The following is a 25,117-nucleotide window of genomic DNA, read 5'->3' on the forward strand; positions in this document are numbered from 1 at the left end:
GCTCTGGTGCAGTTCCAGTAGCTGTGGAGACCTGTGTCCTTAGTCTGGTGGTAGAAACAATGTGTTGTGTGAATGGCTGCCCATAGCAGTTTCTTATTTTATTCAGTGTAGTTAAGTAACTAGCTTATATGCCACATACAACAGAGGTCTCCAGTAGCTACCTAACAAAAGCATACACTATTGGGCAATGGATACACATACTAAACAAGAAGACATGTAAATCCCCTGGTACAGCCCACCTCTTCACCCTTCAAACCCACTAATCACCAAGGCTGACACATTCACCTTACAAAGGCACATTCCTCACCCTACAAACACCACGTCTCCGGCCAATGCAAGCGTCAGAACCAATATCACCAGACAACAAAAAATGCTTGCTAATGGCCTATTCTCCACTACACAAGTACTCAATATCTTAATGTAAAAGATTTCTGCATATTAGGTTGAAACAGTAATGAATGCTTTGGTGACAGCTCAAAGGACTGATGTCAAAAATTTGAAGCAGATCTAGAAATCACAACTAACTGAAAATATCACACGTCTCCCATAGAGAGCAAAACAAAGGGCATGCAGGAAACGAGATTTCACTGTGTGAAAGTAGGCATCAGTTACACTACCGTATTCTCTGTAGGTTTCCTTTTCAAATTATGGTAATGAATGTATCCAAGACAAATCTTTTAGTTCAAAATGATTTTAATTTGCAAGCGCACCTAATATAGATGTACGTGGACATTGATTAAATGGTGCCTAAGTCTGTATTTTAATATTCAAGGTTTTTATGAACACATAAATATTAAAATCCAATTCTAGCAGAACATATCTGCTAATTATAACAAAGCATATCTGCTTGACTGGCTCCAAGAACAGATTCAAACCAGCGCACTGGGCAGATGAAAGATTGCACTTTTTTTCTGGAGTTTTATACAGTGCAAACTTGACCCGAAGGTATCAGGTATCCGAGTGCTTTACATGAGCACCAGTTGCGTACACAAGGACACAATTTAACATTCCTAGTATGTTACTGGCTACTTTATACGCCGACAGGTGATGCACATGGCCAATGGCATGGCTCTACCATTTCCTGTTTATGTGGCTCCATTATCAGCATTGATCCATACATTTGGCAGGAGTGTTTATGCTTATACAAATGATATACAACTCACCGTATATGAATAAAATGACAAGTCTCCTTACTAACTACTGATCACGCACTGTGGTAGGGCTAGTACCTCAAGGATTAATGCAAATTGATTGTGATTAAGTTACGGCTAGACTGATGTGCTGATTTATGGGAATACCTCTTCTGACAATTGCCACTCAAGTCCTAAAGTTTTAGCACCCTCTATTGACCTAGAAAACTCTACCCGTAATTCGGCAATCATTTTTACTGTCCATCTGTGTTTTAAGGATCACTTCAAAAAGCTTATTTACCCCTGCTTCTTCAAACTCAATGTTCTTACGAAGATCATTCTTTTTTTCCTGGTAACTTTACTTCCAGAAATCTGTGGTCCAGATGACAATTTTTTTACTGTTGCCTCCTCTACTTTAGTCTTGCAGCTTATTTTGTGAACAGATAGCAATGCAATCAGAAAGCTTGGGTTGGATTAAGCAAGTGCTTTCGGATTTCCTCCCATTCAAAGTCCATCCTTTGGCTTTCTTTTTTGAAACAATGTACCTTCATGGACCTTTCTTTGAGCAAACTGGCCTTTTATTCATAGTCCCTAAATTATATCTAAAAGCTGCTCACACAATACATCCCAGCTAATCCTCTTTGCTTTGATGTTACAGACCTACTGTTGATCCCCAGTTTCCACAGGGAATGTTTTGAAGAAATACTTTTAGGTGATTTCTGTCAAAACTAGGAATTCCATCCGTGCCTTTGTGAGCTACTAGCAGCCTGTTCAGATTCTATAAGCATTTCATTGCCTTTCTACCTACACATCTCCAACTCTTTCCTACTAGCTTCGACATCAGGATTTCCTGCACTAGGTAAATGTTTACTTTAGAAATGCATGAATAAGTTAACCTTCTAAAGTAATTTACAAATGAAAGTACTCAACTCAAAGGTTTGCAAATTAATCACATAATTTCCGTTGTGGAAATTATGCAAAATTAAACAAAAATCCTGAATTTTTCACTATTTCATGAATTGCTGGTCTGGCAACTTGTGGTGCTAAAATTTCATGACAACAAATGTGAGGTATCAACAGGCACTATCATTTGGATTGCATATATTATTCTCATGCTCCCACAATAGGATTTTTACCAACACAAAATCTTGTTTATGTGACATGACATAACAATCATAATACAAAATGACAGAAATTATTACATTGACAAGGGAAATTTCACCCAGGCTTAGTACAAAACTGTGTGGGTTTCTGGATCCTAGGACTGAAAACAAAAACTGTAGTCCAGAAGTACAAAACAGAATGATTGCACACCTAACAACAAAACATTACAATCCAAAGGCAAATCCAATACATAGTAAAAAGAAGTATTTGCATAAACTATGAAAGAAACACAAACACAAACTTAAAACACTAGGGACCTGATTCCGATCTCGCTCGGAAGGGCATATAACGTGATCCGGATGGAAAAAGTACGAGCCGTACGCATGTTTTCCGCCCGACTCGTACAGCTGTACGAGGGAGCAAGTACGATGAGAGCAACGAGAAGTTCACCGACTGAATCGTTTCCGGGTCTGAACCGTTCCGCACGTCTCATCCGTAAGCAAACCGTGCCGTGCAACAGATGCGATTTACGACCGAGCCAGTACGATGCACGCGTAGGACAGCCAGTGCGAGCGTCCGGGAAGTTGCCTTTGGGGGTCCGCGTCGGACCCGCTGTTGCCCGCAGCCTCATGACTCGGACACAGGGGGGGACCTAAGGGTTTCCCCAACACAGGTGCGTATTTTGCGGATGGCACTGACGCATGCCCACTGTAGGGGGCGCCTTTGTGCGAGACGTACCCATTCAGTCAATGGGATCCCATGTACGCGTTGTATGACCGGCTCCTATTGACTTATATGGGAGTCCGACTGAACCGAGTCCTGCAGCATGTGGCTGCATCATACTCGCTCGGTCGGACTGCAGGAGTCTGGCTCGGTCGGAAAACACACCGAATCCAGCTTGGTTGGAGAGCTTTCAAACCTAGATCAGGATTGGGCCGTAGGTAGTAAAATGTGTGTCAGTAAATTTGCAGAGAATTTCAAAGTCCTAGATTAGCTCGCAAAGTATATTGTTTGAGGTATAGCTTGTTGTAAAATAAAATATTATGCTTGTCTAACACATCAATTAAATATTTGAAAAACTATGTTTGAGGTTGGTAGAATTTAAACAAAGGCATTTATGTTATTGGAAATAAAGAGAAACAAATACCTTATTTTCTTTAGTCTCCAACTGGGGAGGTTGAGAATTAAGTCACAAGAGGATAAGTGGAAATTATGCCACAGAAAATAAAGAAGTAAATGAAATTAAAAAAAAGACTACAGCAACTGCATGAAAGGTTTGTCACAGGCAGCCAGAGTTCCTAATAATGGAAGCAGTACCAGTAGAAGAGGATCTATGTAGGGTTGTTGTTACAGTGAAACTCTGGATGCCCACATGACTCTGGGTCTGACTATTTTTCTGAAACGTTATATTTCATTTATGGCAAGATAAGTGCCACCTAGATCAGTCAAGATGGAGTTTCAAAACATGTCTCTGGTATATGTCCTATGGCATACACATGCGTTCATCGTGATATATGTGTGCACCTGCCATGAAAAATGGAAGTCATTTTCTTATTTTGTTCTGTTCTAATATGAAAGACAACCTTGTTAGAGTAGTAACCTGAAAGTTAAACAAGCTAGGGAGCAGGACAGAAAGCGAGACAAGTAGCATCAGTGAGCATGAGAGAGGGCATGGAGTTAAAAAAAAGTGAGCCAAGGGCAGAAGATCAAGCAGGGGAGGAAGCATAGATCACATGTAGTCCCTTGAAGTGTGGAATGCTAAATAAAAAAGGAATCACTTGAAGTTGGCAATGGAAGGATATAACTCATCCAATTAGATCACTATGACTGAAATGCACCGTAGTGGGTCAAATATTAGAACAGGGAGAACGTCATCAAATCAAGAGCAGACACGTGAGATAAACAACAAGGCCATCCAACAATGAACATTAAGCTGCCCAAAATACTCTGTGTTATGTAGTTGAAATATTAACTGTGCCTATGGACTGGTAAACCTGTCTAACCAAGATCTAAAAAGGCAGGCACATGTTCGCTTTGTCCGCATTATACAAATACATTTATCAAAAAAATGTAAATAAATAAAAATCAAAAGACACTTGCCTTGAAATAAAGTTTTCTTTTTGTTGAAAGATGTTCTTTCTCTTACAAAGCAAACTGTACATATAATAGATGACTGACTCCCTTCTTGTACAGATTCTCTTCTTGGACTTAGCTATCATTAGTGGAGCAGGTGCAGTCCACTGGACCGAGGGTTGTAAGGTATGGACCACACCACAATTATCTCTGTCTTTTATCATTTAACCAGAGACCAAGGGGATAATTCCCCTTTATTACATTAGGGTGCTTGATTGAGTGCTGATCATGATAGCCGAGAAACAATTAATAGAAGCTTTAATACGTTTTAAATTCACTGAAGTCGATGAAGGTACATCTTGTTTTAAAATGTGTGTAAATAAGAGAAATAGTTGAAGAAAATTGCAATAAATTGCTAATTAGTAAAGAAATAACCACCCAGAAATATAGTTATTGTTTACTGTGACTGGGTTTATTATTATTTTTATTTTTTCTTCATAAAACTGCACATTAATATTCTACTCATTCCCATGTGAACCAATTTAATCAAGAAAACCTGCTCTGGGACTTCAAAAGATCTCTGCCATGTTGTAATTGGTACATGAACAACGTTAGAGCTTTTTTTTATTGCGTAGCTCATTGATCTCTTTTATAGTCAATGTGCTCTGCATGGGAGAGTAATAGCTAACCAGCAAGGAGGCATGTCTTGCTGCAATCTTCATGTATGGACTTCTTGTCCTCACTTTGTATGGAAATAAATCTAGTACTAGATCATGGAAGTAACCTATGCATGTGTGATTGCTTGCAAAACAGCACCAAAGCAGCCATGTTTCACTGACTAATATGCATTAGTTGTTTCATGCATTACTGTTTCTCAGGGAACTTAAGTAGGGTGGGGGTGAGTTGTAATGAAAGTGATTGGCTGCTAAGACTATCTGTTCTCTGATTTACCCTGGCTTTTGCTTTACTAATAATCTTTTCTTTTTTATTTACTATTTTGTGAAAAGTGTGGTGGAGAGGAAACAAAGTGGTTCCTGCAGGGCCACCAGTTGACTCTGCATCAGTTGATGCATTCAAGGGGCATCTGCATGCACCCCAATTCCTGCAGGGCATTGGCTTGACACTCCATTCCCTGCAGGAACCTGCAATGGTGTTCCCACTGTGGTGCCTGTTACAGCTGTCCTATGAGCCTACAAACGCTGCCACAGGACAGTCCCACCTGGATTCCAGTCGGAATCCCGTGGGCGGTCTAATTATGGCTATGGTAGTGTGGGACATTGGCTTGGTGGCCCACTTCTGCACCGCCGAAGTCATAATAAGGTCATAAATCTCCCTATGTCTTAAAATAAATCTGATCACTTTACCCTAAAAAAGAAAAACTGATCTGACCTGTGTAATCCAATCTGGTGCTTATGTAAAATGTGATGCCTTTGGTCCAATTTGTATTATATAAAACTTCAAAAATGTTCAGTAATGATTTATACAGCAGTAATGCCTACATGTTATTCCACTATATCGACATATAACTTTTTCTGGATCAATGACATAATATCGATACCAACAATATTGTGATGCAGAACTATTGTGCCAAAAATGTGGATTACAAAAATACTGTTTCCCTGTACTTATAACGGTAAGTACAAGTATTTTGAAAAACATATATTGTTTCACACTAATATTATTTAAAAACATACAAATATATCTATGTATAACTTTATAATATATAGTTTAAAATAGTAAATCTAAAATATTTTATTATGTAACTTTATTACAATGTAAATTAAATAAAGTTAAGTAACATTTAATACTAGAAATAAATCTAATACTTAAGTAAGTATACACACATAAATATATATATGTATATATATATATATTCATATAAACATATATAACACTATTATTAAAAATATATTTTACATTATATTCTATTTTTTGTTTTTTTATTTACTGCTATAATATGCCAACAAATTAAACCATTAAATCAGTTGCCAAATGAAAACTTTAGTCTGTTTAACAGTAGGGAAAGCATTAGACTTCAGAGGGGTAGCATTTACTATTCTCACTACAGTCTGTGCGCGAATAGTGAAAATGTGTTGGACTTTGGAGGGGTTAGATTTACTATTGCCACTGCAGTCTGTGCAACAGTGGAGAATGTGTTGGGCTTTGGATGGGTTAAAATGTACTGTCCCCACTCCAGACTCTGTAGCAGAGGGAAAAGTACTTTACTTCAAACACATAACATATATGAGACATAACCCTATTAATGTATCACAAATTTCAAAATCTTAATATGAACTTTTCTACGTAACCAAATGAAAAGTATACATATATAAATAACAATGAAGCAATTAGCATGATTATTAAACTCTTTATTAATAATGTATTAATTAAAAAAAATTCAGTTTTGTATTACTTAATTAACTATACCAGCACAAACTTAGCAGGCCACACTTAAAATATAACTAAAATAAATACATTTAACACAATTAACATAGTTAATAATCAATTAAATATTAATAAATGCATACATTGTGAATTCGCTGATAAATGAATAATTTCCTTCCCACCTTATACCCCTATAAACCCAACTGCCACACTTAATATATAACTTTAAAAATATAATTGTTACAAAATGTACATATTCATCAATGTAATAACTAATAAAAATATGTTCATTAATTTGTAATACATTTTTACTTAATTACCTCCCCACCCTATATCGCTTCAAACTCAGTAGCCCGCACATAATATGTAACTTAAAACATATATTAATTATACTATTAGCATAGTGAATAATTGATTAAATCAATATCAATAAAGTAATAATTAATTGTTAATACTTACAATTAATTAACCTCCAACCTTACAAACCTTGAAACTCAGTACTACAATATAAATTACTGTTAGCAATCAAATGAAAAATAATAACTTGTTTAAAATTAAAAACTATATTTAAAAATAATAACAATTATGCAAACAATAGTAGCGCATAAAATTAATATGTGAACTAACATATATCAAGATATTAAAAAACAATATTTTGTTCAACCATAATGCTGAAAATGATATGAACAACAATGATATTTTTGAAAACCATATCACTTACCTCAAAAATGTATATTCTTGACAACAATATTTCTGCATCATGATATTTTTGTTTCACGATATTTCTTTCCGATATTTCGGCAACTCGATAATTAAAAATCAATATTGCGCTCAAATGCACCTTTTTCCATAGATGTTTATGTCCATGTGCACTTGGTTTGGTTGTAGCCACATCCTACTGAGAAGACCCACCCCAAATAAAATTCAAGGATTTTCTTATGATATCCAACAACTGCATTTTAGAATGTGTGTCACATTTTTTTTTATCCCACCGGCTATAGCACTGCCAGTTAAATATATCCTGGGGCCTTTTAGCTTAGCCCTAACAAACTAAATTGGTGCCCTCTTTTAATGTGATTTCTTTGCAGCGCTCCAACATAATACTGCTTCAGGCTTTTGCAAAGCAGAGGCATGCAGTTGAAGTTGTCTGCACTGATGCTTCTTTGATACAACACATCTCTCCAGAAAGATTTCATTATCCAAATCATTGAATATCATGTAGATAACCTCAAAAAGAAGAAACTAAGCAGCACTACTTAGTGGCATACTGCTAAATGATGGGTCCCTTCTGCAGAATGTGATGTGGAACATCAGCGACTCCTAGATCACACAGACATTCATTGGTATTGGCCTCAATGGGGACCCTCTGAGTAATTACCCACTTACACTACAGCGGCCTCCTTAGGAAAGCAGAATAACTTTCATGAGTGTTTCACTAGTTCTTATTCCATGCCATTCTGCAAGGCATGCAATGGTATGGATTATATGGTGAGGGGGGCCCCCTCTAAACAAGAAAACCAGGGTGCCCCCTGCACTGCACTGGCTGTAGAGGCCTCTGTTATGCCCCTGGCACTAATGCTTTTCTTAGATAATGAGGATCTCTGCCACAAGTGAACAAAGATGTGGGCTTCCCCTTCAATGTAATCATTACTGGGACAACCCATAACAGACACCAATGTAAGTGAAATACTAGAACTACTGAACACGTTCACAATAATATGTGTAAGGTAGCATTGTGTAAACCCCTACAGAGGTCCTGCCATTAGGTGGCCTGACAATCAGCAGACAATTCACACAGTGGACCTTTAAAATTGACAAATTCACTGTACCTTCAAAATAATAGCAAAACCACTAAATACTTTTGAGACAAGAGACATCTTTCTGAGACTCCCACCGAACCATAGAATCTATCAACTATGGGGCATATTTACAAGCCGCTTTCACCACTGGAGAATCACCTATTTTTGATGCAAGGGTGGCGTAGCACCATTTCATATATTTATAAGGTGGTGCTAAGCCACTTACCTTGGATTAACGCCACCATGTAAATATAACTCTTTTTGCCGCAGTCCTCTGTGGCAAAAGGGTGTGCAATGTGTGTTGCAGTGGGCGTTCTACTGCAACACCCTGTGCTGTTTGATGGTGCCTCAGATTTACAAGGATGAAACAGTGCCAAAAACCAACTCCAGGGAATATCTGGTAATAATGTGGTGATACGAGGAGAAATTATTAATTTCTCCTCATATTTTGCTCTTTCCATGTGTGGTGCATTCTGGAGCATTTGATCCTGTGCATAAACAATTGGGCCTGCAGCAGAGGCACCCTTGCAACATGGCAGCAGGGTGCCTGTGTTGGCACTAATCATCTTTTTTAGCACCAGCGCTGGGGGAAATGCAGGTGTGATCCATATTCTTGTCAATATGGTGCTTCCCTGCATTTTAAAAATGTCACAGCACGGCGTTGCTATATTTGGCGTAACACCTCGCTCTGACATTTTGTTGTAAATATTCCCCTAAATTTGCTACAAATAGCATGTGATGTAAAAGGCTGCTTAGATAGAGCAAGTTTCATTTTTACATTCTCATATTTGATTTAGGATTTTGGTTATTGGCTTTGAGTGATGTGGCTGTGATAAGAGTTTTACCACAATTAGAGTTCACAGTTTAATTGAGCTCCGTTGAGCTCATTCTAAAGTGCCTGCTCAGCAGTCTTGATATTTAAAAACAAGTATAAAACCCACTCTTCATAAAGCAGTTCTGTTTTCACGCCAGAGCTTCCATAACGGTCATGTCTGTGGTCAAAAACCATCAGACACCCATTAACCTTGCCATCCTGCGAAAGAGCTTGCTGGTAATATTATTAATAATCCATATTTGTATTCATGCATTGCACTTTGCATTCTAAATATTCTCTAGGTGCAGTTAGGTGCGGTGCTTACCGTTAGATCCTTCTTTTACGTACATCCTCATGTGGCCTTTAATGCAAATTTAGATTGAAGTACATTTGGCGATTTCCCCTTCACAAAGGGCACTAATACATAATTAATGGATAAAGCCACAAATTCACAACATTATTCTTCGTGCTATGAATCTAAAATATTGCAGTTTTTTCACTCTTCATTTCCTACGTAATAGCTGCTTCTCATCCGCCATATTTTACGCATATTCCATAAACAAGTTGGAAGTCTTTGTTGTAGGGGGAACAGTGATACTACTGTAGATGTGTGTGGCTTGTTAATGCTTTGGTCATCATTCAGTATCTAACTTTAAAACACACATCCCAATCTTGTTGTCGAGGGTACCCTAAGAACCAATCAGATGTTTTTGTAGGTTCACCACGTTTTCCCCTACCATGGACAACAAACACTTTTTGCACCCTACCATGTTTAAAACAGCTGCTCCAGCCACCCGCGTGACAATAATAATGTAGCTTCTGATGTTGCCTGTAGCCCTCCTCACCCAAGCTCCTCAATTGACAGAAAAAAAAATAATATCTGGTCTCATCCGCCATTCTCGTCCTCTAATACCTAGATCTCCTCAAAGAGACAAGATCAGAAAGTTGCCCTCTCCTACTGCCTTACACCACGCCCAACCACTTTGTACATTAAGGGCCTGATTACGGGCATGGCGGTCCCAAGACTGCGGTGCTCACTGTGGCGGTCAGACCACCACAACCTCGGCAGTCTGACCGCTGGATTACAAGTGTGGCAGTAAGACTGCATCTGGCCCGATACAAGACCGCATCCTGGATCCTGCAGCAGTGTGTACAGCGACAAGGAATGAAGGCGGTGCCGATGCTGGCTCCACCATGCCTATTCCAAAAAACCTTACCACTAACCTGAAATGTTTGTTGGAAAAGGCATGGAGGTGGCCACTTCTAGGGCCCCTGGCTGTTTTCGCCCATTGGGCATTTTGGCCCAGGGCACATGTTGTGCCCCCTATGCCTGCACTGCTGTGCATGCACTGGTAGCCATGCCTGACATGGTGCATGGATACAGTACATGGGCAACAGTGCAGTTGCTGAAATGTAGCAGCATTGACTTCCGCGAGACAGCCCTGGCACACTGCCGGTCCAGCGGTCTTCCTGTAATGCGATTGTCGAGATGCTGCCGGCTTGGTGGCATATGTCTGACTGCCGCAATCTCTGAATAATGCCCTTAAACAAAAAATCTGGCCCTCGTGCTGCCATCCACTGTGCCTTTGCCTTCCAAATTTTCCATGCCACATCGGTGGTCTCACTACAAAAGTTCAGACGAGTCCTAGCTGTGTGTCACATCTGCTTTATCAATGAAGTAACTGCTGTTGACAATGCCAATACTTATTTCCCTTTGGTTTGTCTATTATTTTTCAGTGATCTTTAGAATCCCCTCTAGTGGGACTTTGGGATTCCTGAGATCACGGGATCCTTTAGAACAAAAGTGCTTTAGTTCTTCCCCAAAGAATGGCAAAGAAAGAGATGTACTTTGCTCATTTGTTGATTTACATTAAAAATGACTTAAGATCTACAGAGGTGTGATGTCATCTAATGAGTGCAGCATACATTTCACCAATGAATGGGCATAGATTTCAGACTTCACACAACTTTGGTGGTGGGTAAAATTACCTGTAACATTTTTGTAGATTTTTCTTCCAAATTTTGGTTTTTGCAGTAGAATTCTCAGGCAAAACCTTGGTATTGATAGTGGTTCTCTCCTGAAAATCTTAATTTTGTGGAATTTTACATTGGTTTTTCTTTTGGATCTTCAACATCAACAGGCATGACCTGTATAATGTTGAGCAAGTGTAAAAAACACTAACTGTGCAGAATTGAAGTAGCTTTGTGTTCCTTAGTGATATTATCGCGTTGTACAAAATGTGTTTTATGTTCTACACATAGGTCAGAAACACGGACCAATCTACAAAATATAAATAGCTATTTGGTAAAAGATAAAGACAGCCTTTTGCATACCCGTTTTAATGGATCTAATCTTTTAATATAATGGTTTAAGAAACATTTTATTGTATTTTAAATGTGATGAGATGTAGACTGAGAGATTAGGTTAATTAAAGCGGTGTGATCCTGATCTAAGTTCTGCCACCAAGGGCAAGATACACAATTATAAACTAAATAAACAAATAAATAAATATTGAAGCATAGCATGAAAATGTGCGCTAACTTTAAGTAAGCCCTCACTTTATATGTTCCTAGCATGGGTTTCATCAAAACCATATGTCAATACCGGGAATTGTTCTGCCTCTTGGCTTTATGAGGCACTGGCTAAGCCTTCATTCGGATGAAGTATGGGGTAGAAAGCCGCGCAGTTTGTCTCACCAAGGGAATCCAGTTATTGCTCAGCAAAAATATGGCTCTAAGTGGTGTTATTGGTATTATTTCTCTAGTGTCCAGTGCAGAAGGAATTACACACTATATATTACATGGAGGAATGAGCTTTCTGCAAGCAGTGTTGCCTTCTGTGACTAATCGCAGCGTGGGCCGGGGCACTGGTGCTTGGACGTCTGGCTCAAGAAAGCTGTAAATTCTTATTTTAAACATTCCGATGGCCTGCTGCATTATTGAAATTGCAGTTGATCTTACTTGCAATTTCCCTTTCATCTGCCCTGCATCAGCGTTTAATTAGGGAGTAGATCTGAGCGGCCAGGAATTGAACTTCTCCGTTATTGATCCTTCCTCAAGGCCAGAAACCGGTTCAGAGGGAGGGTGTAGACTGTCAAATACATTTCTATCAGTGTTTTTTAGAAGCACGCGTACTCTTTTTGTATTTAATTCTTTTCATTTTAATCCTGTGTAAAGGTGGGACTTGAGGCCATATATACTTCTTCAAGGCTGCTGCAAAAATGATTAAAGGTTCAATGTGATGAACTTATATGTATCACAACGAACCACTACGCTTTAGTGAGAGCAAAAGTGTGGATGTGTGTAACCCTGTGTCCCTCAGAACCTGGGTAGTTAGACAATTAAGAAAAAAGGGTTCTGGCGGGTAGGACTGACATTAATTCAAGGTACATTAAATGTAATATGATGTATGCTCTCTTAACACACAAACGAAAAAACAACAGTACTCAATGAATTAGTTCTGTGCGCAAATGTTTATCTGAATTACTTAATTTCATTATGAGCGATATAGTTATTCCAAAAGGACCGTGCAATCCAATTATGTACAAAATACTTTTAAGTGACAGTTGTGCAATGTGAAAAAGTGACAAAGTGAACAATATATACAGTGTCAACATGGTTCTAGATGCAAATATTTCTTTAGAGAAGGCCAGAGCTTTATTTGAATCCCGAAGTTTCTTCCCTAGTGAGGAAACCCGGTCATTCTGAACCTAAGAAATGCATTGACATTTCGACTCTTCTGTGCCCCTGTTGGTGGTCACGGCGGGTCTTTTTCAAGACGGGGATGAGGATATTGTATGTACACAGTCCTGGCAGGCTGGAGGATTCAAGACCTGAGGAGTTGTGGCACAATGGCCTGTAGATCCGTTTCAACGATGCTTTGGTGAAATTAAAGCCTTGTGCAGTCTAGCTCACTGGCTAATATTCTGCTAGCAGTCAATTTGTGTCTGATCGGTGCGGGTGGTGATGGACGGAGCAAATTCTCGGCCATCAGCAACAAGCTAGACTGCACCAGGCTTTAATTTCACCAAAGCATTGTGATGTTTATGTCAATCAGTCACTTGGGAGTATGAGCAAGGTGCAAGCCGTGCCATGAACATTTATGTTTGGGATTGTGTACTTCTAATTTCCCTTTTCAACAACCACAATTATTCCACTTGTAGTTGCATACTTGTGTTGTCTGCTCCAGAACTTTCTCTAAAGTGGGCAAATGACACAGTCTTGGGATGGTCACACAAAGCATTACATTTTCTGAAACGGCTTGATGTTAAATGTAAAGGTGTGCTTGCACTTCAGTCAGCCTTCATATCAACACATTTTTTTTAGAATTTTATGCTGATTTTAAGTTGTGGAGATTGTGAAATGGTTCTATAGTACCAAGAAAAGGTACAGTACGCAGTTCTGAATTTAAGCAAGACCAAGAAAAAAAAAATGTAATGCATAACGTACTCCTACGTTAGTCTTGCAGAGCCACAAAGCATTGTAGTGTGATTACATTTGAGAATATTCCTTTTATAACCCTTAAGAGAAATGAAGGCTGAGCTGGCCATGCCAAATACAAAACAGTGGGCATGAAGACTTCACTTAGATGTTTGCAAAGTTTTGTGCTCCATAGCTATTGTAGTACGTTAAATGCACCCAACCTTGAATTGCAGTAGCACATTTGGCCCAGTAAAAGACCTGCCTTTGTTTAATTGATGAAACCAAGCACAGCCAAGTCATTACAGATATACGTTGGATATCAGGTGGTTGCAGTGTGTATGGCTGTGAGTAGAATAATGTGTCTTACCACCATACACACAGACATATCGCCCTACCCATTTTATTAGAAACCTTCGCAACTACATTATCAGGCACCATCACAACCGCCAAGGTTTGCCGGAAGGGTCACTTACAGCGAAGAAAGAAATTACTTTATCTTCTCATTAAGGTAATTATCTCTGACTTGGTCAGCAGCTTAATTTTTCATGCTCCATCAATAGTCCAGCTAAAAGAAGTACAACAGAAAGGGTTTTATCTAAGATATCGATTTGCAGGGAAGCAATGCTTTTTCTGCTCCATTTCAGCTTCTCTGGAGACTATTTATTTAAATTGAATAAATCCACAATTATTTGAAGGCATAAAAAACCCTAAACTTTGATTTAGGAGTACAAAAGAGGGCAGCGCATAATCCCTGAAGGAGGAAATTGCTCTCCTTTTATGATCCATTGCCTTCATACTGTGTGTGGCTCTGCTCCTGTTGAGCAAGAGTATCCATGCATCTAACCTTCTTTCGCTGGATTTATTTCTTTTGCTTTTTTTCGCTGAGGCACGCCAGCTAAATTGTTGTTGAAGTAAATAAAAAATAATCCTTGCTTGTGAAATGATCTCTGCGTCTCAAGTGGACATCTGAGAATGCTGGAGCGGAGAGAAAATTTAAAAGGGAAACCGAACAGGAATAAAAAAAAAGCAAATTAAGGATTTGATATTCCGTATCAAAGCTGAAGTCATTCTTTTGTACTTGCCTGTCGCTCTTCAGAAGAATGCAGTATATTGTCAGAGCCTCTCTGGGCTATTTCTGCAGCCTATTCCCAGCAGAGAACTTGCAGGAAAATGTGATTTTACTTGTGCAATGTTCCATTATATACTGAGAAGGGATGCAAAAAGATGTTGTTTGTAATAGACAGTGTAGAGAATCCCATGTCGCTGTCATAAGAAAGTGTACTGCACTCATGCCCCTGCAATAGGATGCATTTAAAATAAAGGCGTTCCATGTAAAGTTGATAAAACAAAACATCTATGTCAACTGGCATTTCAGAAGATCCCATCAGATTCCCTATACCATTGACAAATGCATACCCACACCACCCAGAAGAATATAGTGCTGGAGAAGAGAGCCTCTGCACAGGGACATAAAAGTGGTGCAACCGGTGTTAATGTAGTTCACACACTATTTTGTTCCAGGAATGGAAAAGGAGAGAGCAGTGGCAGTATGCTGGATCACAGAAAATCCATCCTGGAAGGAGGTGCGGAAGGTTTGAGGGAATGCCTCTGATGAGGTTAAATCCACACACATGCTTGCTAGCCTTCCTACCTGGTTTCATACATTAAGACTGTTTTAATGCATTCCTCCTTCAGCCAATTACCTTTAGATGACATACTTGACTTGTAAAGAGTTCTGCACCTGGATTTACTTCTAGGATCCTCAGAATGACAGTGCAATGAAACAAATATTCCTCTCTTACTTGCTCTGACCAGTACTCATACCAGTGTGACATAATGGTAACATAAGAACACAATCCACCTACTTCCTCAGACCATTTTTTAGGAGCATCCCTATGTTCAATATGAGCCACCTTCTATTTTAAAAAATCCAGCAGCATGTTATACGCACAGAGCAGACATGAACGGTCCCACAGCTTTGTGCTAACAACTCTACACCTCTTCCAGAAACATTACTGGGCTAGGAGTATTGCAATGAGCCCACCATACTTCATTCAACTCCTCTGACTAAGGCCTTCTCATTTCTACTGCTTTTTGTGCACACAATTTCACCTCCGGATTCATGCGCTCAGGAAGTCCGTTCGCTTGTGGAGAATACAACGCCATTTTAAGATGAACTATGGACAAATCTCATAAAAAATCCTGTATTTCACAAGATGTCAACTGGACACGATTGTCTATAACAATTTCAGAGGGCTCACCTCCCCGAACAAACTCCTCTTTCAAGAAGCTAATCAACCCCCTAGTGTCGATTGAGATCACACATTTAGTCCTTACACACTTGGACATATAAGAAACAAATAATATTACATATCTTTCACTTGGAGGTAGAAGATGGAAAGAACCAGCAAGATCAAGTCCCAGCTACTTCCATCATTCTTCTGGAATCTGTACAGGAGGCAATGGAGCTTTAGATACTGCTCTACTCTTGTCACTCCCGGCACATTAAACACAATCTAGACCCTCAATGTGCCGATCTAACCCTGGCAACCAGTACAACTTCCTCACTTTTGCTTTACTGTAATTCCTCCCCAAGTGTCCCTCATGCGCCAAGTTCACAATTTGTTCTCTCATGATTCTGGGTGGAATCAGATATTTCCTTCTGAACAAATCACTCCTATTCCATCTCAACTGTTCCCTTTCATTCCAAAATTCTTTCACCTCCTCTGAGACGATTCTAAATTCTGGCCAACCATTAACTATAAACTCTTTGAGTAATTTAGTTTCTTTATCTTCCTCTCTTGCTAACTGCCACTCTTCATGTAACACACTCTCCACAAACCGAGCTGATATGGTCAACATCCATCGACATCACCCCCCCTGTCCAACGGCAGACGGGATGGACAATCTGCCACTGTGTTACTGGAACCGGCATTAGACTCCACCTGGAAATTTAAATCATTCAACCCCTTCACCCATCTATCAATCCTAAGTGTAAGCTCATCATCTCTCCTGGTGGAAAATACATGGACTAACAGTCTATGATCAGACCTAACCACAAATGGCATACTACTCAAATAGAATGTAAAATGTCTGATCGTTCATGCACACGCCAAAGCTTCGCTCTCAATAGTGGAGTACAGTTCTACTGCATCTTTGAATGAGCAGAATGCAAATACTGCTACCATTTCTTCACCTCCATCAATATATGACAGCACTGCTCCTAGCCCCGTAAGACTAGTGTCTAGTGGGATTCTAGCCAGCTCATAAAAGGACAAACTGAGGGAGCCATACCTTGACTCAGCTCTGAACAAATCAATATTAAAGCAAATCCTGTCAGTCAGATTCATGGTTATGCCAATAAAAGACAAAAACACCTGCGTCGCCTCTTGCAGACTGTGCCATCACTTTGAGGAGTCTCTGGCCCAACTAGTTTGTATCTGCCCTGAATTGAGACACGCACATTGCACTTTATTAAGAAGCTTATTTTTTAAATGTGGCATCTGCAGCTGCCTAGATGCAATGAAGCTTCTTTTTAACTTAGAGATCCCATGGAACTGTCTGGACCATCGACATTTTGCAGGAAAACGTAATGAACTCATAAGCAAAGATTGAGCTTCGGTCTAAAGTGAGACCTTGGGCCCAAATCAGGGATAAAATATTACTTTTTATGGACCTCTATTTTATGTTCTTTGAAACCATTCAAAATGTATTAAATGAAATGATAAGATGCTGTTTTTATTAATGACTGAAAAAGGTCCTTGGAATGACAAACCATGCACGTCCTTTTGTAACAATTTTTATGAATTGAAACAATAAATTGAAACTTGACTAGTGTCTGTAGCTAAAATAGTCGATTTAGAAACATCAAAATGTCCAGAAGTAGACATTTCACCATTGCAAATCTTAATGGACGTAAATCCCTCTTCACATTCATCAGACCACTCAAAACGTGGGCATTTCTTCAAGAAAGCCCGAATAGGTTGGGCCAACCCAGGGAAATTAGGAACAAACTTGGATTAATACTCCACCAGTCCAAGGAAAGATCTCACCTGATCTTTGTCTGTCTCGCAGTGCCAGTGCTGTAAGAATCGAGTCAACCAAATCCAACACACGCTTAATCCCTTCAGCAGAGATAGTATAGCCCAAATATGAAACAGCACCACCTCGAAACCTACACTTCACTTTCTTAAGTGTTAAACCTGCTTCTGTCAATCCCTGCAACACCTTCACTAGTGTACAGTCTTGTTCCTCTAGATCTTTCACAAAAATCAGGATGTCACCCTGTAAGAAACTTATGCTTGGTACCCCAGTCAGCACTTTTTTCATGAGCCTTTGAAAGCATACTGCTGTAGACGCCAACCCAATTGGCATCCGAATTAAGTGGTAAGCTCCCATGGGTGTGACAAATGATGTCAGATGTCTGGACTCATGCAACTTAACTTGATGATTTGTAGATGAGAGGTCCATGACACTGAAAACTCTGGTACCCCCAAGCTTGTTAACCCCTTCCATGCGGCCGCGATTCCCCTTGTGTGCTGTAAACAACATGAACAGGGGCGGGCCGTGACGAACCCCAGCCGTCATCAGCACACGAGCACCGTAGTGCATGACGGCTGGGGTTCATGATCAGCATGGAAGGGGTTGAAGCCTCAGAGATGTTAGGGATAGGTTGGCGATCAACTCAGATATGCTTATTTTACTCTCTCCTGTCAACACACATCCTAAATTATTTGCCCCATCCTTCAGTGCCAACACAATTGGAGCAAGCCATTCCGAGGCTTCAATCTCCTCAATCACCCCATCCTTGATCAGCCTGTTGATTTCTTTTTAAACTGGATTAAACATGAGATTGTAAACTTTCCTGACTTTGTGGATAGAGGAAATAGCATTTTTCTTCAAGATAATTCTGTTCTCAAAATCCTTAACGAGACCCAATTTACCACTGAACATACTGTGTTTCAATATGTCATCAAGTTCCTGTTCAGGCAGCCCAGGCATGAGCGGTTTCACAGCATTAGGGTTCAACATAATACCAATGTCACGTTAGTGATGCCAACCCAACATATTATCCCCTTGCTTTCCAACATACACTTTCCCTACTGTCTATTTATCTATTAATGTAATCCTCATAACAGCATAACTCAGTTATTTTGGAGCTTCCATAGTTCAATGGACTTATATTAGGGGGAACATCCACTTCCTTATTATTAAGTTTGATAAGGCACTCAGGCATGGTTAATGGACTCACATCCTCTTCAGTTGGATTAGGCTTGATAGTCAACATCAACTTAGCTAGATCTTCACATTCTAGATTGACTGTTTGATCTTCATCACCCTTACAATCCAATTATAATTCCTCTTCCCACACTTTCTACAAACAGAATTCCTGGCATAACACTGAGTACTGTTCGCCGAATGGCCAGGATAGCTACAGCAATAGCACTTTATCTTACTCCTTGCTGGCTCCAGTTTGCTTCCCTTCTTGATTGATCTTATACAAAACCTTCCCCACAATTTCATTTACTGCAAGATTATTGGAGTCACCTTGCAAGGAAGAAGGCACAGATCACATTTCACACAGCCAAGTGTTTGTACTTTCTATGCCTTCTACAATGGTAATGGCCTACCTGAAATCAGGATTCTTTGCCAATAACTTCTGCTAAACCCTGATATTACAGGTGCATCACACCAACTGATCTCTAATAAGTGAATCAGTTAGGGGATCAAAGTCACATGTGCGTGCCAATGTTCGCAAACAAGAAATGTAATTTCCTATATTCTCGCCCTTCCCTTTGGTTCTTGAAAATAATTTGTGGAGTTCCAATATCACATTGATTCTTGCTTCAAAATGTTTCTCTAACATTAAAACGAACATCTCAAAAGCATCTCTTGCTTCCCCCTCTGCATTTCCTATAAAATGGTTTCAAGAATGTCATAGATATTGCGACCTTCCACACCTAAATTGTGCAACAATACTCCTTGTTTCATAGCAGCTGAAAAGTGTTCACCTACAATTGCTTCAAGGTATGACTCAAATAAATGTTTCCATCTTTTCCATGGTATAAGCAGCTCACCCTTGTCAGATAAGAACACAGGAGGAGAAGGCTTGTTTGCTGCTGCCATAAGATTTTTGCAACTTCTGACACAGTGTAAAATTTGTAGAGACAATAAACAAAATTGACATACAAATGGAAAGTACACTCTTTATTAAATGACAGATGAAGCACTGTCCCCTAAATATTACCTGAACTTTAATCATCTCCAGGCATATGATCAGTTCTGTGTATTGCACATTGGCCCTCCATTTGTTTCAGGGTCTGAATTATGAAAGTCTACTACCTTCACACTCCTTAAATCGTTGTTTAATCTTTAGATCAATCTGTTTCCTAAGCTTTGGAAATAAATAATTCTGCACCAACTGTCAGCGCACAAACACGCTCCACATCTTACATACATCTTAACCTACAGCTAAGCGTTCAAATGATACAACCATGCAAAGACTAATATGTCATTTCATCTGTCCCTCTGGTCCATACCATGTTATGATTGCTTTAGTGAACCAATCGTCTAATGCTTCAAATCCATCCCTGCTACCTCAAACACCCCAAGAAACAGACACATTGACCAGTCTTTCTGAATTCCTTAAAACAACACAGATTGGTGGTACACAAACAGAGAAACAGGTAAGGATTCATCAGCAGCTGATCAAAATATGTATTTTAAACAATCTATGTAGCACAAACAAGACGGTTATTTATAACAAACAAGACCAGGATATTTCAGCAAACAAGACCAGATTTTTTTCAACAACCTTGCTGTTAATTAACATAATCCAAGCAGATCAACCGCAAAATATTGTCAGCTCCATTGGTGATAAAGACGGTTAAGTGCACATTTCAATGGCCAATCAAGTACACAGTGGTGGGAGATGATGGAGGCTGAGAGAAAAGATGAAAAGAGTGGGCACTTAGGATCAGAGTATCAGGCGTTTTTTCCATTTAAGAAAATATTAAGTACATTAAAAAAGTCTTCTGTGGGGCTACACTTTATTTTGTTTCACAAAATTAACACCAGCAACGAATGATATGTCCACCACTATGGTTCATTTTCGGTTACATTTTATTGAAAACTAAGGGCAGTTAAGGGAATGCTAAGGGTACTCATGAACATTTTACATAGTCTGTTCCCCTTTGGAAATGCATGTGCAACTGAGCTTGAAAAAGCTTAATCAACTATGTTCTAATTTTGCAGAGAAAAAAGTTATTTATTTGTATTAATAGACATTTAAGCCACACATAGTCAGGTGGGCTGTTATCAGGTAAACAATCAGTTGTAGTATGCATGAAGCCACTGGAGTAAATATGAAGTCTTTGATTTGAGGTTTTTGTGCATACCCCAAGACATTTTTTTAAATCAATGAAAATTCAGAAGCATGTGTCCAATCCTTATTAATAAAGTTATGATACTAAAATTCCTGTGTTTTACCAACATTTTCAAAATTTTGCTCTTAGATGTTTTATTCACCTCCCCTCATTAGGCCTGGGTGTAATATTCCATTCCGCTTGCGGAGTTTGCAGAGTTTTTCCCACTCTACGCTCCACTTAGAGTGTGGAGTTCTGGTAAACTCCACGTAGCGGGGCAGAACAGAGTTTTTCCTCTCTCATGGCTAGCCAATGTTAAGTTGGCAAGTGAGTAAAATCATATTCTAGACCACCTTCCGGGTAGATTGCTGATCACATGCAAACGTGTTACAAATTGAGTTTCTGGTTGGCTAGGGTATGCACCTAAACCAGGCAGAACCCACCACTTTACTCAGGGCAGGAGAGTTACACACCAAAGATAGCCCCTGGTCACCCTCTTGGTAGCTTGGCAGAGCAGTCAGGCTTATCCCACAGGCTACCTGTAAAGATTGTGTGCAACACATTCACACAGCAGTGACACACTAAAGAAACTTCAAACAAGGTTATATAAAAATAGCCTTTGTATTATCCACAGAAACACATTAGATCACAATCACATTATTAAACTGTGCCACCAGGCATTCATCATGACTTCACAGGGATTTACATAAATCACTAGGCCAATCAGGCCACTGTCATAAACACACCATCAGTGCACCACAGTAAATACTTGCAGAGTACACTCATCATAGTAGAATCATTGCTGACAAAAGAACACCCCATATGTATTCTCATCAGGACAAAAGCTGCAAGGTAAGGCACATGAATCACAAGCAGGCACTGAAATATGAGGATCACCAGCATCTAATCTGTAACCACATTTTAGGGCTCCTTCATATAAGTAACAGTGCCACTAGGCACTTGTCCCAAAAATTGCGTAGGTCAATGTGCCCCTTAGGCATGTATGGAAGAAAACATGCAGTTTTGTGCCTAAATCTCGCTGTCGAGTAGGCAGACACAGCTTCACTCTCAGTGAAGCAGCCGCAGTATGCTCCATGAAGGCGGGTCCCAAGGCACTGTGGCGAGACGCAGCTTCCCCTTCAGGGAAGCTCCAAAGCTAGGTTTCTCGCTCTTGCCTGTGGGACACGCTCCCCCGTCTGGACATGCAAAGGACCGGTCTGCCTTTTACTGCACAATCCTGTTGATCTGTCGATCAGGCCCCCCTCCCCTGCAGCTCCCACCAGAGACTGCTCGCGCTCCTGCGGCTCTGCTATGAGGGTCAAGTGCTGCAGAGAGGCAGTAGGATAGAACACACCTGGTACCCAACTTGAATCAGCAGGTTCCCCATTCCTGCGCCCCCCTCTGTTTCATGGAACGAGCAGCGGAAGGGGTTTCCACTGGATTCTGAAATCAGTAGAGCTCCTCCTGAGATTTGGTGCTCGAGGGGAACTCCCTTTGAGTGCGGCTCAGAAATGGAAGTGATGCAGCTTCCTCATGTCTGGAGCCTCCTCACTACTCTGAGGCTCATCACGGCATCCTGCTGGGCGGGACTGTGGCAGGCCGGGGCTTTCTCTCCTCTCTGTCCAAGCTGGTTGCTAGGAAGCGCCTAGTGCCCCAGCATCATGAGAAGCGGTCCACACAGCAACTTCTCTGCACCTCTTATGGCGGGTCATCACTCTCCTGCGCCTGACGCACTGGTATGAGTGTGAGCCCACATCTCAGGCTCAGGTAATAGATTTCTAGCACCCACCACAGTGCTTCTAAGCATGGCACCTCTGAAGCGCTCTACAGTAAGGAAGATAACTGGTGCAGCGCTAACCACATACTATATTTGTCCAATTACCCAGGGTCAGCCACACAGCCCTGCTAATTCCTGGACCAGAGAACAGGGCACGGGCAGGCCAGGACATAGCGCTCCTTAGCAAAAGGCAGTCCCTTTAGCCACCTAGTAGGCAGCAGCTTAGTCCCCAACGGTGGGTCCTCCTGACCCACAGAATTCTGCGCTGTATCTTCTCTCCCAGTTCAGCTCCTTACATGGGGTCACAGCCCCAGTACTTATAGTCAAAATGTCTTTGTTTTTTCCTGGCACAGGGCTCTGAGCTCAGTCCAGACCAGTTCTGGGGACACTTTAAAATTACATTTGCAAGTGAACAACACCCCTCATTCAAAATGTAAGGCTTGGCTCCAGGCACACCACAGGGGGTGGAGTCAGCATTGTGGAAGGCAGGCACAGCCCTATTGAGGTGCAGATGCTACATCTCTCACCACTTCAAATGCAGACCAGGCCAATTCAGCCTGGCGCTAAGTCACCCAGGCAGGGCAGGACACATCTCAACCCCCCCCTCCCCCAGTGGCTGGCTGTTGTGAATGCACATTCCCTTTACCTTGTGAGCCAGAACCAGACGGTCAATACACATCACGCAGGGCACAAAGATACATAGCACAAAGAACTGCCTACTTCTAAAAGTGGTATTTCTAAAATAGTAATAATAAATCTGCTTTCACCAATAAGCAGGATTTATCACTACTCATAATAATAATGATGATAATAATAACAATAAAAGTAACAATGATACTAATAGCCAGAAGAAGAAAAATGTAAATGTAGTGTTGCTTGTATAGCGCACGTATCACCCCAGACATGGCATCAAGGCGCTGTAAGCATACTGCTGAGAAACCCTTCCTGGCCTTTCCCTGTGAATTGCCCACTCCTGGGTGCAAGCCAGGCATCCTAGTGCTGTTGGGGCCATTGTGGAAATTAAGCAAGCTATTGCCCAGAGTTGCAGCGTGGGACCCATGATTAGATTAGGCACCGAGGCGAGAAATATCAGGTCCAAGGAAATTGAGCCCAAGACTCGCTGAGGCAGGAATTGAACCCTGGTCTCGGGCCAGACCTTTGCATCAGGGTCTGCCACTCTAACCATTGAGCCACACTTCTCCAATATTCTAACAATAATAACAAAAACTAGATTAATAATACATTTTTATACAGCATTTTACAACTCACTTCTGAAGATTAATAGCACTGTAACCAGCAGATTTTACAGGTATCAAATTTACAGCACTCATTTCGGAAATCTTTGGTTCTATTTTTCTCATTTAGGACGCCATCAATCAACTAGCTTTTAGCACTCAAAAACTGGAGTTGATTGATTTCTGGAGCAAATTTGTAGAGTGATAGAGCAAACTGATCATTTTTAGAAAGTTCGAGATTGAATTCCTGACCATTTTGATCCAATCCATTGCTTTGTCTGTAGTGTTTCAAACTGCCATTTTACTAGTTTCATTGTAAACATTTTTGCTGCAGAGCAGTTTCTATGGCAACAGGATATACTTTGATTTGCTTAGAATCTCACAATTTGGCTCAACTCATTTTCTTTCACTTCCCATCAACAAGTTTTCTTATAATGCAAATTGCTCTTCTCATGCCAATGAATTCACATACTTGGCAGACCCACTTCTACAATCACACTGAGCTGCAAACTTAGAAAGGCAGTTTGCTTCTATCCATAAAAACCTGTTGCATGAGCTGAAAGCTCTGCAACAATGGCTCAGTAACCTGGAAATGTTGCATCCATTACTCTCCTGGGGGTGATCATGTTTACTTTGACTTGATAGCAACTGAATTTTAATTCTATGATCATTTGCACATGAATACACATCCATTTTTGTTGGGTTGAGTGTTAATCTTAGGTTAACCAAGCCAAAAACAAGTTAATCTTTAATCATAACATGATTCTAATACTTATTTCTAAATACACCAACACTGTAAATTGACTCCAAACTTGGCCGGGGCAGAACATTTTGCATTGCTCGTGAAATTAGCGGAATTCTGAGATTCTGCCTTACTTTTGTAATGTGGAGTTCAGGCCAAATCCCGCCAATTGCCATGTTGTGGACTTTTTTCTCCCACGAGGCTCCAAGAATGCAAGCTGGCGAGCGAGTACAAGAGAGATGTGGCATCCCCTAGTGCTATATTCAGTTGCT

General features: G+C 40.3%; 1 protein-coding gene across 17 annotated transcripts in view; it reads left to right on the forward strand.

The window, feature by feature from the left end:
- Window positions 1–25,117, forward strand: part of NRXN1 (neurexin 1) — a 1,556,457-nt gene that overhangs the window by 1,174,052 nt on the left and 357,288 nt on the right. The window lies entirely within an intron of this gene.

This window comes from Lissotriton vulgaris, chromosome 6 (genome assembly GCF_964263255.1).
Source record: "Lissotriton vulgaris chromosome 6, aLisVul1.2, whole genome shotgun sequence".
NCBI classification, from domain to species: Eukaryota; Metazoa; Chordata; class Amphibia; order Caudata; family Salamandridae; genus Lissotriton; species Lissotriton vulgaris.